General features: G+C 48.7%; 1 long non-coding RNA gene across 1 annotated transcript in view; it reads left to right on the plus strand.

Annotated features, from left to right (window-relative positions):
• The first annotated feature begins 10486 nt into the window (after positions 1 to 10486).
• LOC115836265 overlaps positions 10487 to 12507 on the plus strand; it is a 48035-nt gene continuing 46014 nt past the window's right edge. The window contains exon 1 of the long non-coding RNA XR_004031225.1: positions 10487 to 10607. This is a non-coding gene — a long non-coding RNA (uncharacterized LOC115836265). The remainder of the gene's footprint in view (positions 10608 to 12507) is intronic.

Raw genomic sequence — 12507 nt, forward strand, 5'->3', positions numbered from 1 at the left:
CCTACCCCTCCCCTCCCCCTCCCCAGGCTAGCTCTGAAGGACAGATGTCTTCCCCCGAGAGGCAGCTGCTCTCAGATGAGGAGCTAACCTACGAATGCATCAGATGCCCCAATGTTAGGGAAATCATCTTCCTTGAAAGTCAGACCCTAAGCATTTGGGATCTCCCAGACTTCCCTCTGCCCAAGTGTAGCTTGGAGCCATGGAATTCAGATCCAAGTGAAAAGCAAGTCCCAGGGCAGCCGAGCAGGCAACTTCTAAGCAAACGAGTGTGAGCTCTGAGTGGGAGAGAGGAGGAAGTCTGAGAGTGAAAAAGGAGTCTGTTGCTCTTCCATTTCTTCCTCCCCTCCTTCTACTTTCTCTCTTGCTTTCTCTGCCTTTTGTTGCTTTGACTCTCCAGAAAGTCTCCTTGGAGCTGGAAAGTGGTATCATTGAAACATTCCAGAAATGAGCTGAAGTCACTCAAGGAAGGCCTTGGGAACTAGGGTTTGGCCCAGTGGGCAGAGCATTGTAGACATTCACATGTGCTCCAGCACTGAACACTGTGCGACCTGGCAGGTAAATACTCAATCTTTATGATGGTGGTAATGAAGCAAGATAACACCTCCAGTGCACACTTCCTTTCTCTGCCCCTGGAACATCCCTGAAGTGCGTGTGATGTAGAATCTTTGAAGCGGTAATTATGAAATGTTTGGCACTGAGCTCTCTGCTCTGACCCAGGAAGAGGCATTAGAGGAATTCTGTGGAAGGTTTGCAGAGGTCATTGACCCAGGATGCTGCTGGAACCCCAGCTGGAGGGGAGGTCCCAGGAATAGCACATCACTTGTCCTGCACAAAGGGAGCCACTGGGAGCCCAGACCAGAAAACACCATGTGCTTCCTACTCCTGCTGCAAAGGAAGAGGAGAGACCTGGAGAAGGTTGCAACAAGAGCAGTTGAGATGACCATGATTAAGAAGACGTGGCTGCAGGGGTCAGACTCCAAAAGGACTCTCAAAGGTCAGTGGCCGGGGGTTGTTAGGGCTTATTCATGAGGAGGCCTACCACAAACAGCTTTAAAATAGGCAGCAACTCCAAAAAGTCAACAATGAAAACACAAACGTCCCAATGAAAACACAGAGAGAGGACTTGAGCAGACATTCTTCAAAGGAGACAGACAGTCATTAAGCACATGAAAAGGGACTTAACCTCAATAATCATTAAGAAAATGCAAATCAAAACTACAATGAGATACTACCTCATACCCATTAGAATGGCCATAGCTAAAAATAAACAGAAAATAACAGGTATTGAAGACATGGAGAAACTGGAACCCTCATGCACAGTCAGTGGGAATGTAAAACGGTGCAACCACTGTGGAAAACAGTACTGAAGTTTCTCAAAAAAATAAACATAGAATTATCATATGATCCAGCAATCCCACCTCTGGGTATACAACAAAAGAATTGAAAGCAGGGGCTCAAACAGATATTTGTACACCTATGTGCCTGGCAGCATTACTCACAATAGCCTAAAGATGGAAGCAACCCATATGTCCATTTGAAGGATGAATGAATAAACAAAATGTGGTCTGTCCAGACAATGGAGTATGATTCAGCCTTAAAGAGGAAGGGAATTCTGCCACATGCTGCCACATGGATGACCCTTGAGAACATTGTGCTCAGTGAAATGAGCCAGGCACAAAAAGACAAATTGTCTGTGATTCCACTCACATGAAGCACCTTCAATTGTGAAATTCATAGACAGCGAGTGACATGGTGGTTTTCAGGGACTAGAGGGAGGGAGGGATGGGGCGTTAGTGTTAATGGGTACAGGGTTTCAGTTTGGGACAGTGAAAAGGTTCTGCAGCTGAGCGGTGGTGATGGCTGCAGAACAACGTGAACGTGCTTAATACCACGGAACTATGTCCTTAAAAATGGCTAAGATGGTAAATTCTATATTATGTATATTTTATGGCATGATAATATTAAAAAGATGGGCAGGGAAGGAAGTAGTGATGAGTGTGGGCAGGGGTTTGAATTTGTGTCCCAGAAACCAGAACAGGACAGGAGGCCAGGAGAGATAACCTACAGGAGACGCTCCCACACACGGGCCCTGCAGACGGTCCTTCCCCCAGGGCTGTGCGTAGGTACCCAGGGGCCCAGGTTGTATGAACCCCCTGCAAGCAGGGTCTGGCAGAATCAGAGCAGCAGAGGATTCTAGCAAATGTCCCCAGGGGCAGGAGGATGAGGCTGCACTGAGGTCCTTGGCCTCATTGGTCAAGGGGTTTAGAGAAGAATATCAGATAGCACTAGTGCCGTTGGGGCTTCTGGAGTGAGCACTGAATCTCAGATCAGCTTCCTCCTCAGTCTGCATAGAAGGCTGGAAGTGCTGTCAAACAGGGTCCTGAACTCTTGGGAGCAGGTTGGGGAGTCTGCCGGTCTCTATTGGCAGGTTGGCCATAGGGACGCTTTCCCTGTTGGCCACCACTGCCATGACGGGAGGACCTGGGTGGGAGGTTTCTGGAGCTCAGTGACAACCACCATGCCAGCATGTGTGACTAGGGCTCCATTTGAAGGAGGAGCTCAAGGCAGTCAGAAAAATGCAGTCTCAGTGGTTGAGGTCCCTCAACATTCATGCTTTTAACCAGCTTGACCTTCTCCAGCCCCTTAGCAGAGACAATGAAGCATCCCTGCATCCCTGCCCATTGGCTGGACCTTTTGTGCTCAATCCCACCTCACTTTCTGCTTCCAGTTCCTCGTTTCAAGTGCAAATCTCACAGTTTCTAACCCTCTTGGCAGGGCTTCTGTCTTTAGCTCTGAACTCTTCCTGAGACTTCATGTCAGGATTCAATCTCTCTAGTTTTGACCCCTCTGGTTCTTCCCATCCTTGAACCCACCTCGCCTGGCTCTAGCCCCTGGGTCTTCTATATGCATCTGCCTAGACCCTGTCCCCTGTGAGAGAAACTGACCATGGGATGATGGCTGTTCAGGGCTGCCTTCAGGACGTGGCTTCAAAAGGCAACTGCCCCTGAGTCCCTGTGGTGCTGAGGAAGGTAAGGAATGGGGAAAAGGGGGACAATCACCCTGCCCCAGAGCAGGCTGCTGAGGAGGTGTCAGGGAGGACTCTCCCCCTGTTATCACAGGCCCCAAGGTTTGATGGACGGGCCTGGTGGTGAGCAACAGGGTGATGTGTTTGTGTTCTTGTGGGAGGTGGCAGGAAACAAGCCCAGAGTCAGGGGAGAACTTCCCCTGGTCACCCACAGGCCAGCACTCGAGACCCAGCAGCAGCACTGGGCTTCAAGCCACCAGCCATTCTCTCCAGATGCTGCTCCCTCAACAGGAGAGCAGAAGGCTCCATTCCACCCCCACCATTAGTGCCTCTTCTCAGAGTGAAGCTCACTAACTTCTCAGAGTGAGGCTCACTAATGTTCACTAACTGAGCCTTAAAGCACGCTTAGGGGAGGCAAGAAGGAGGAGCGCCAGGCTGAGTCCTGGGGAGAAGTGACGCTGAACACTGTTTCTGCACTAAATGCACATGAATCAACTTGCCACTTCCTCTAGCTCAGGACTTGTCCTTGTCTCCTTTTTGTTTGTTTATTTTTTGTTTTTGTTTGTTTGTTTGTTTTGTTTTTGAGATGGAGTTTCACTCTTTTTGCCCAGGCTGGAGTGCAGTGCAATGGCGTGACCTTGGCTCACTGCAACCTCTGCCTCCCGGGTTCAAGTGATTCTCCTGCTTCAGCCTCCTGAGTAGCTGGGATTACAGCCCCCACCACCATGCCTGGGTAATTTTTATATTTTTAGTACAGATGGGGTTTCACCATGTTGTCCAGGCTAACCTCGAACTCCTGACCTCAGGTGAGCCACCCACCTCGGCCTCCCAAAGTGCTGGGATTTCAGGGGTTTGCCACTGTTCCCGGCCATCCCTGTCACCTTTAAACAGCATTGTCCACAGCTCAGTGTCTGCAGGGCCAGGGCATGGCCTCTCTCCATGTTCCTGTGAAGAGCCTTCATTGGAATCATCCCGGGCCATAGAGCTTTAACGTGCTGTCCGGCTAACCCCTCCACTAGGGCAGCAAGGAGAAAGAAGCTTATTTATTTATTTATTTATTTATTTATTTAATTAATTAAAGTTAAAGCAACAGCAACTCAACTAAATGGCAAGGAAGCAAATCCAGACAGTCCCCCACTTATGATGTTTCCATTTACAATTTTTCAACTTTACGATGATATGAAAGTGACATGCATTCAGTAGACACCATACTTCCATACTCATATAACCATTCTGTTTTTCACTTTTAGAACAGTATTCAATAAATTACATGAGATATTCAACACATTATTATAAAATAGGCTTTGTGTTAGATGATTTTGCCCAATCATAGACTAATGAAAGTTCTGAGCACACTTAAGGTAGGCCAGGCTAAGCTATGATGTTGGGTAAATTAGGTGCATTAAATACACTTTTTAATTTTAATATTTATTTATTTAGGGACAGGGTCTCACTCTGTCACCCCGGCTGGAGTGCAGTGGCTCCATCTTGGCTCACTGCAACCTCCACCTCCCAGGCTCAAGTGATCCTCCCACCTCAGCCTCCTGAGTAGCTGGGACCACAGACATGCTCCACTATGCCCAGCTAATTTTTGTAATTTTCGTAGAAATGGGATTTCACTATGTTGCCTAGGCTGGTCTTGAACTCCTGAGCTCAAGTGATCTGCCTGCCTCAGCCTCCCAAAGTGCTGGGATTACAGCCATGAGCCACCATGCCTGGCCTAAAAATACTTTTGACTTACAGTGTTATCAACCAACAGTGAGTTTATTGGGACATAACCCCATCGTAAGTCAAGGAACATCTGTAAATCAATTAAAAAATGGACACAGGACCTAAATAGATGTTTTTCAAGAGAAGACATACAAATGGCCAATAGGTGTACGAGAAAATGCTCATCATTAATCATCATGGAAATGAAAATTAAAACCGTAATAAGATAGCACCTCACACCTGCCAGGATGGCTAAAGGTGTGGAGAAAAGCAAACCCCTGCACATTTGGCAGGGATGTAAGTTAGTGCAGCCATTATGTAAAACAATGTGGAGGTTCTTCAAAAAATTAAAAATAGAACTCCCGTATGATCCAGCAATCCCAGTACTGGGGATATGTCCAAAGGAAATGAAATCAGTATGTCGAATAGATATCTGCACTCCCATGTTCATTGAAGCATTCTTCACAGAAGCCAAGACAGGGAGTATCCATCGATGGATGAATGGATAAAGAAAATATGATGTACATACACAATGTAATACTATTCAGCCTCTAAAAAGAAGGGAATCCTGTTCTTTGCAACACGGATGAACCTAGAGGACATTAGGTAAGTGGAATAAGCTAGGCACTGAAAGCCAAATACAGCATGATCCCAGTTACATGAGGAATCTAAAAAAAGTCAAACTCATAGAAACAAAGAATAGGATGGTGGTTACCAGGGGTCAGGGGGTTGGGGGCTTGGGGAGATGTTGATTAAAAGATTAAAATTTTCATTTAGACAGGAGGAAGAATTTCAAGACATCTATTGTACAACATGATGACTATAGTTAATATATTGTATACTTGAAAATTGCTAAGAGTAGATTTTAAGTATTCGCATCACAAAAAATGTATGTGTGGTAATGCATAGGTTAATTAGCTTGGATCAGCCATTCTACATGTCAAAAGATCAAAACTTGCTGTACACACAAATACATACAATTTTGTCAATTAAAAAAAAAGTTACGGATTTTATCTAGACAAAAACAAGAGATACAAGAGAACAAACCAACACCAGCAGTCACTGTGACCATTTGAGCCCACCCATGGGGGGACTGGTACTTCACGTATGTTGTGTCTTATCTGGCTCTCTCTCTCCAACCCTGCAGGGCAGGTGGCATCTCTACTTAACCATGAGGGAACAGAGGCTCAGCCAGCATGTTGAGACACCAGAATTCAAAAGCCCAGTATCCTCCCAGGACTCTATCAAAGCAGATGTGCAGAGGGCAGTAGGGCCTGTGCAGAACCAATGCCCCTGGGGGAGGCCCACGGGACCGTTAGGAAAATAAGACAGGCACAGGAAAGAGATGTCCAGCATCTGAAGACAAAGCCACAACGAAAGCCACCATTCTGGGTTTGGGAATGTAAAGAACTTCAAACCAGATAAATGAAGACTGCAGAAGAAAGAGGAAGAAATGGAAGTTGCTCTCTGACAGGACAACATGAATTTGGCAAGGGGTGGATTAGGCCGAGTGCTATCCACGGTGATGAAACGCAGCAGCCAGTGGTCATGAAATATTTATGAATGGGGAGAGGATGCTGCATTCTGCAGTGCAGCACAGGGGAAAGCGAAGTTTCAAGAATACTGTAATAGCAAAACCCTCCATTAATTATCGGAAGCAAGCTGTAATGCTAGTTCCTATGGCAACGGGATCCCCAGTGGATTTTGTGCTTTTTTTTTTTTTTTAAGCTGCTCCCATTTACTATGGTATATTGCATTTATTTTCTACCGGAGGTTTTGTGCTTGTCCTCTGCAAATGAATTCATCCTGTCCTCACAGTGGCTGGTGTGGAGACTGACAGGCTGGGGCCTGGGGAAAGTTAAAGATTATGCAACTTTGAGCTAAATGCTCTGTAAGGATATTGATGACTACTATGAGCACCTTCACTTCTGAGGGGAAAAGGAGGGGAGGGCAAGAAAGAGTTGTGGAAGGGAATAACTAGGGTGCATGGCTAATTAGAGGGCATCTATCCCAGCCCCCACATGCATGGTCTTTGCGATCCAGGCTTGCACCAGGGAACAGTCCTTGAACCCAGCTGGGCTCTCCAACAACGTGCCTGCTGCAGCTGCACTGGAAGCTGATGATTGCTCAGAAAGCTCAGAGTCCTCTGGGGTAAGGGTGTTGGAGAGAACAGTGGCTTGGTTCCCAGGGGAGCAGGCTGCCCCTCCCAGAGAAGCACTCCACCTGTAGGCCCAATCTCTCTGCACCCCCACCCCCGACCCAGTGCTTATCAGTTCCCCCTCAGTGTGAAGTGGAAGTTTAATGTGGTGGCCCTTTCAATGCAGGTCTTCCACGGGAGATGTTTCTGTGATTGCCTGGCCATGGACTGCTGTTCACAGCAACATTCTGTCCCAGGCCACAGGAGCGCCTCAGAGCCACCGTGGGGTGTGGGCGAAGCAGTCAACAGCAGCTTCCTCCATCCTTCCCCGGATGAATGACTGACAAGTTGACGGCGGAGCACCCCGCCGCTCACTCAGGAAGAGGCTGCCTCCACGTGGGGAGCTTGTACGTTTCCCTCTCAGGGCTGCAGCTGTGGCTTGGGAGGTGTCCTGTCTTTTTGGTGGCCTCATGAGGGCTGTGTGAGTCTTGATAAATGGCATAGGATGGGGAGTCCCCTTAATGGGGGACAGTACAGGTCTCCTGTCTGTGGGGCTATTCCAGGCTAAAAATAGATTCTACCACTGCAGAATGATTCCGCTGGCTCTACTGTGCTTTCTAAGTCACCAAAGGGACTCACAAGCATGTGTGAGGAGAACTGGGAGGATGCCAGAAGAGGGATGAAATAAAAATTGTGTATGTATATGTTTCTTTTTGTGGAATTCTACCTGGAGCCATAGGAATGCGACTTACCACTCATGAGAAAGACTGTGCCCAGAGCCAAGGAGGAGCTGTGGGGACACTTCTCCCAAGTCATCCGTTCTCCCTATTTAGACTTCATCCTTAGGACGGACCTTCAGGCACTCAGGCCACCTACTGACCACTCTGGCATGGGTGGGAACTGGGAGCTGACTGCTAAGCAGGAGGACTCAGGACTATCGAGCGAACACTACTTCCTCTGTGGCACGCGCCACACTGTGTCTTTGGGGTCACCATCTCATCACCTCTGCACAGGAAGATGATCTCCCCCACTTTGTGATGAGGAAACGGAGGCTCCAGGAGGCAAGTCATTGCCCAGGCCACACTGCTCCTCAGAGGCAGAGCTGAGATCAGAACCCACTTCCGTCTGACCCCAAAGCCTGTGCCAAACACCTTGCTCGCTGGCCTCTTGCAGGGAAGGGCAGTGTCCCATTGCAGCCAGGCCCTAGCACAATACCAGGCTCTGCAGGCTCTGCATCACTTTCCCAAGGCCCAAAGGGGGCACACCACAAAATGCTGGGGGTGTAGGAAGAAGATATCAGAAAGTCTAGTTATGATTTCCTCTTATCCTAGTAAAATACCAACTTTTATATCTGCGTTGTGATGCATCTATTAGCTCAGTATCACATTTATAGAGTTTATAAATCAATAAACCTTCACATTGTGGAATTCATGCTCAAGTTTATTTTACTGATACTGGAAGTGAGCAAAAAGACTAGAGTCTCATGTTCAAGATAGTGACCAGGGACCACCCCAGGGCTCCTCGGGGGCCAGAAAGGACGGCTTGCCGAGGGTGGCCTCCATCTTCGCCTGCAGCATTGTTTGTTCCCCGGGATCCTTCCAGGCCCGCTCAACTCTGATCTCAGTCCGCTGTGCATTTCTGTAGGAAGCTCGCTTTTACTAGACCTGAGAGTGCAGGAAAGCCCTGTACCCTCGGGAGGCTGGCTGTGTGCTCTGCTGCTGTTTGCTCTCTATGGGGGCTCTCCAGTGGTCCAGTGGGCATTACAGGAGCACAGGGAGGACGAGGGGAATGGAGAAGGGGGAGTGAAGGGCACACACACTTGACCCCACCGGCCACCTACAGAAGGCCTGAGGGGACAGCCCTTTCTGAAGTGATGCCTTCCTCTGTCGGGAAGCCAGGAGCCTCCCCTGCTGGGACCCATGAGTCCCTGGGGGTGGGGCAGGGTATGTGGGACGGGCACAGAGCCCTTCAGTTTCCTTCTGAGGCCAGAATCATAACTGTCCATGCATTCCTTAAAAGCAGAGAGGGACCCTCTCCTTCCCCATCCATCAACAGCCTTCACAGTCTAATTACGTGCATAGAGCTTCAGTTCCCTTCTCTGTAAAATGGGGCTAATACTAATAAGACCTCTTCAGGGCAGTGTGGGAAGTCAATGAAACTCCATCTCTAAAATCACCCAGCACATCATAGGATCTTGAAGTAAGCACAGCGTTTGGCATACAGTAGGTGCTCATCAGTGCTGGTTCCTTTCTGCCACTTGCTGGCTATGCGTGACTTAACGTCCCGATGCCTCAGTTTCTTCATTTTCAAATGAAAGATGATGCCTGTCCACAACTTCAGATGAGATCAGGCACATTCAGGGTGGTATGGCCATAGACCCCAACTTCAAAACAACAGGCACACCCATTCAATTCAGGTGGCACCCTCATTCAATTCAGGTGACACCCTCCAACTGTGCCACGGGTTTAAGAGGCAGGAAGAGCATGGTGTGAGCCCATGGCTTCGGCGCCTGTTGCTCACTCCCTGCACATCTTTGTGCGGTTCTCTGGGGTCACTTGCTGGCCTCTTTGAGTCTCAGTTTTCTTATTTGTAAGCTGGGGATAGCCATAGCTCATTAGATTTTTAGGAGGACTAAATGGGACAATAAATATAAAATGCTCAGCACAAAACTTAGTCTATGGTCAGTGCTCAACAAATGTTAGTCACTGATAATAGTAGAACCACCTGGAAATGACCCTGTCATTTCCAGGCCCTCATGAGGATTCTCATTTACTAGTCATACTAGCCCTTCAAAATGGACGTATTGCTTCCATTATACAGATGAGGAAACTGAGGCTCAGAGAAGCTAAATAACTTCTCCAAATTTGCCCAGGCTGGGCGCGGTGCCTCATGCCTGTAATCCCAGCACTTTGGGAGGCCAAGGCGGGCAGATTACTTGAGGGGAGGAGTTTGAGAACAGCCTGGCCAACTTGACAAAACCCTACCAAAAATATAAAAAACAATATAAAAATTAGCTGGGCGTACTGGCACGTGCCTATAGTCCCAGCTACTCAGGAGGCTGAGGCAGGAGAATTGCTTGAACCAGGGAGGCAGGGGTTGAGCATGCCACTGCACTTCAGCCTGGGCAATAAAGCAAGACTCTGTCTCAAAAAAAAAAAAAAAAGTTGCCCAGTGACAGAGCCAAGTCTTGCTTTCCAAGCCTGGGCTCGCTCTCCTACACTAACTACCTGGCCTCATGCTGCCCAGTCCTGGGCTGGCTGCAGGAGGCTGCTGCATTACCCACCTCAAACCACACAAGCACTGGCAGTAACAAGAGGCCACAGAGAACCAAGAGTTTTCCAGTGGGTGTGGTTCTCTGGCTACTGTGGGCTGCCAGGGATCCCTTAGATTGCAGACTCCACAGTTCTTTCTTGCCACCTCCAGAAGTGAGGCTGCAGCCCCATGAGCCAGGCAGCAGGAAGGGAGGAAGTCTCACTTCTTGCCAGACACATTGTTTAACTGCAACAGTCAGTTCTCCAAAAACTCTGCCGGAAGTCCTCCCCGGAAACTCAAGGGAGGAAACTGACTGCCTTCTTGGAGTTTTCTTAACTGTGCTTTTTTTTTCTGTTCTGCAGGAAAGATGCAACCTGGGCCAGAGGCCCCTGGAGGCTGTGCCTGACCCCAGACAGATCACACAAACCCGAGCAGCCATTAGCAGCTGCATGGACTCCTTTGCACCGTGGGGCTGCTCCTGGGGTGAAAGATGTCTTTGTGTGTGTATGGGCTTCGGGGGCTGGGCTGGCTGACTTGCAAAGGACACGCTGTGGCCCAGCCCTGGGCAGCATCCAGCCTGCTTAGGTGGCCTTCTGTGGGCTTGGCCAAAGACACTGAGGCCTTTCTCTGTTTCACCTCCTTGTGCCAACTTGGCTGTGTGTGAACAAAGGAATCAGAAGCACACACCTCTCTGAGTTCACACTTGTGTAAAGTTGGACCGAAGAGCTTAGTGAATCGAAGTTCAAGAAGGGTGACTTGGCCGGACATGGTGGCTCACTCCTGTAATGCCAACACTTTGGGAGGCTGAGGGGGAGCAGATCACTTGAACCCAGGAGTTCAAGACCAGCTTGGGCAACACAAAAAGACCCTGTCTCTACAAAAAAATTTAAAAATTAGCTAGGTGTGGTGAGCTGTGCCTGTATTCCCAGCTACTCTGGAGGCTGAGGTGGGAGGATTGCTTTAGCCTGGGAGGTTGAGGCTGCAGTGAGCTGTGATCATGCCATTGCACTCCAGCTTCGGTGACAGAGCAGGACCCCATCTCTTAAATTTAAAAACAGGAAGAGAAAGGAGAAGGAGGAGGAGCAGGAGAAGGAGAAGGAGGAGGAGGAGGAGAAGGAGAAGGAGAGGAAGAAGAGGAAGAGGAAGAGGAAGAGGAAGAAAAAGGAGGAGGAGGAAGAGGAGGAGGGGGAGGGGGAGGAGGAGAAGGAGAAGGGAGGAGATGGAGAAGGAGGGCACCTCAGAAGCCCTCAATAAAAACAGGGAGGAAGAGAACAAAAACATCAAAGCTGCTGAGTCTGGTGTCAAGATCAGGGGCCTTAAAACTGTGTGACTTTGTCATTGGAATTAACCTCTCCGATCCTCAACTTCTTGTTTGTGAAGTGGGAATAAGATTTTTTTGTGAGTTTGTTCTGAGACTCACAAGTAACGTAGATAAAGCTGTTGGCTCCTGGTCTCTCTTAGCATCCGGGGTTAAGCTTCGAAGTGGGCACAGGTGCTGGCAGCTGTGGAATGGGGGGGAGGTTGCAGGTGGGTCCCCTGGTCACAGAGAGCTCATCACTGCCAGGGTTCAGAGCCCCCTCACTGGAGAGGGATTTCCTGAGTGTTGCAAGCTACATGGACAGACCATGTGAGATCAAGCGTCTAGGCCCCTGGGCCAAGCAAATCTTGGGCCAAGATTGTGTGGCTTTAGGGGACATTATGGGGCATCTCTGGGCCTCAGCTCCTCCTCTGTAAACTGGGGACTGTGGTGGTGATAATGGGACCTACGCATACAGAGATTCACAAGTACTGATGAAACACAGCTAGGGATGTATGTCTGTCTCACATCAAAGGGCTTTCAAAGTGCTCTGATTCTTAATAATAATAATTATTATATCAGTATATATTAATATTTAATTATATTATGTTAATGTGTAATAATTACATATTAATTATATTATTATAGTAATTATTAAAATATAATATTATTATTAACAGCCCTGGGAGAAGGTTATCATGAATATTTTTTTGGAGGGAGGTCAGATGACAGCTCGCCAAGGTAATAGAGTACAAGAGAAGAGCCTGCCTTGGTTGGGGGTGGTCAGGGCCTGGGCACCCCAGACAGCCTGGGGGGGACTGAGACCCCTTCTTTTGCTCAATCGACTTTTTCAAGTCAACAATGACATGTGTGCCAGGCTCTGACCCCTGATCACAACTTCCCCTGAGAGGGGCGTCTGTGGGGATGTCTCGCAAGGTCAGGGAGACCTGGAAACACATCCTTTCCGCAGGCTACATCCATCGTCAAAGGGAGACCTCGAGGGCCCACCTGCCCCTCCTGCCTGCCCCTGTCCCCAGCCCAGAGAACCGAGCTGAGCCACCTGCCTGTGCTCCCAAAAAGACACCC

The sequence above is a fragment of the Nomascus leucogenys genome, chromosome 8 (genome assembly GCF_006542625.1).
Source record: "Nomascus leucogenys isolate Asia chromosome 8, Asia_NLE_v1, whole genome shotgun sequence".
Taxonomy (NCBI): domain Eukaryota; kingdom Metazoa; phylum Chordata; class Mammalia; order Primates; family Hylobatidae; genus Nomascus; species Nomascus leucogenys.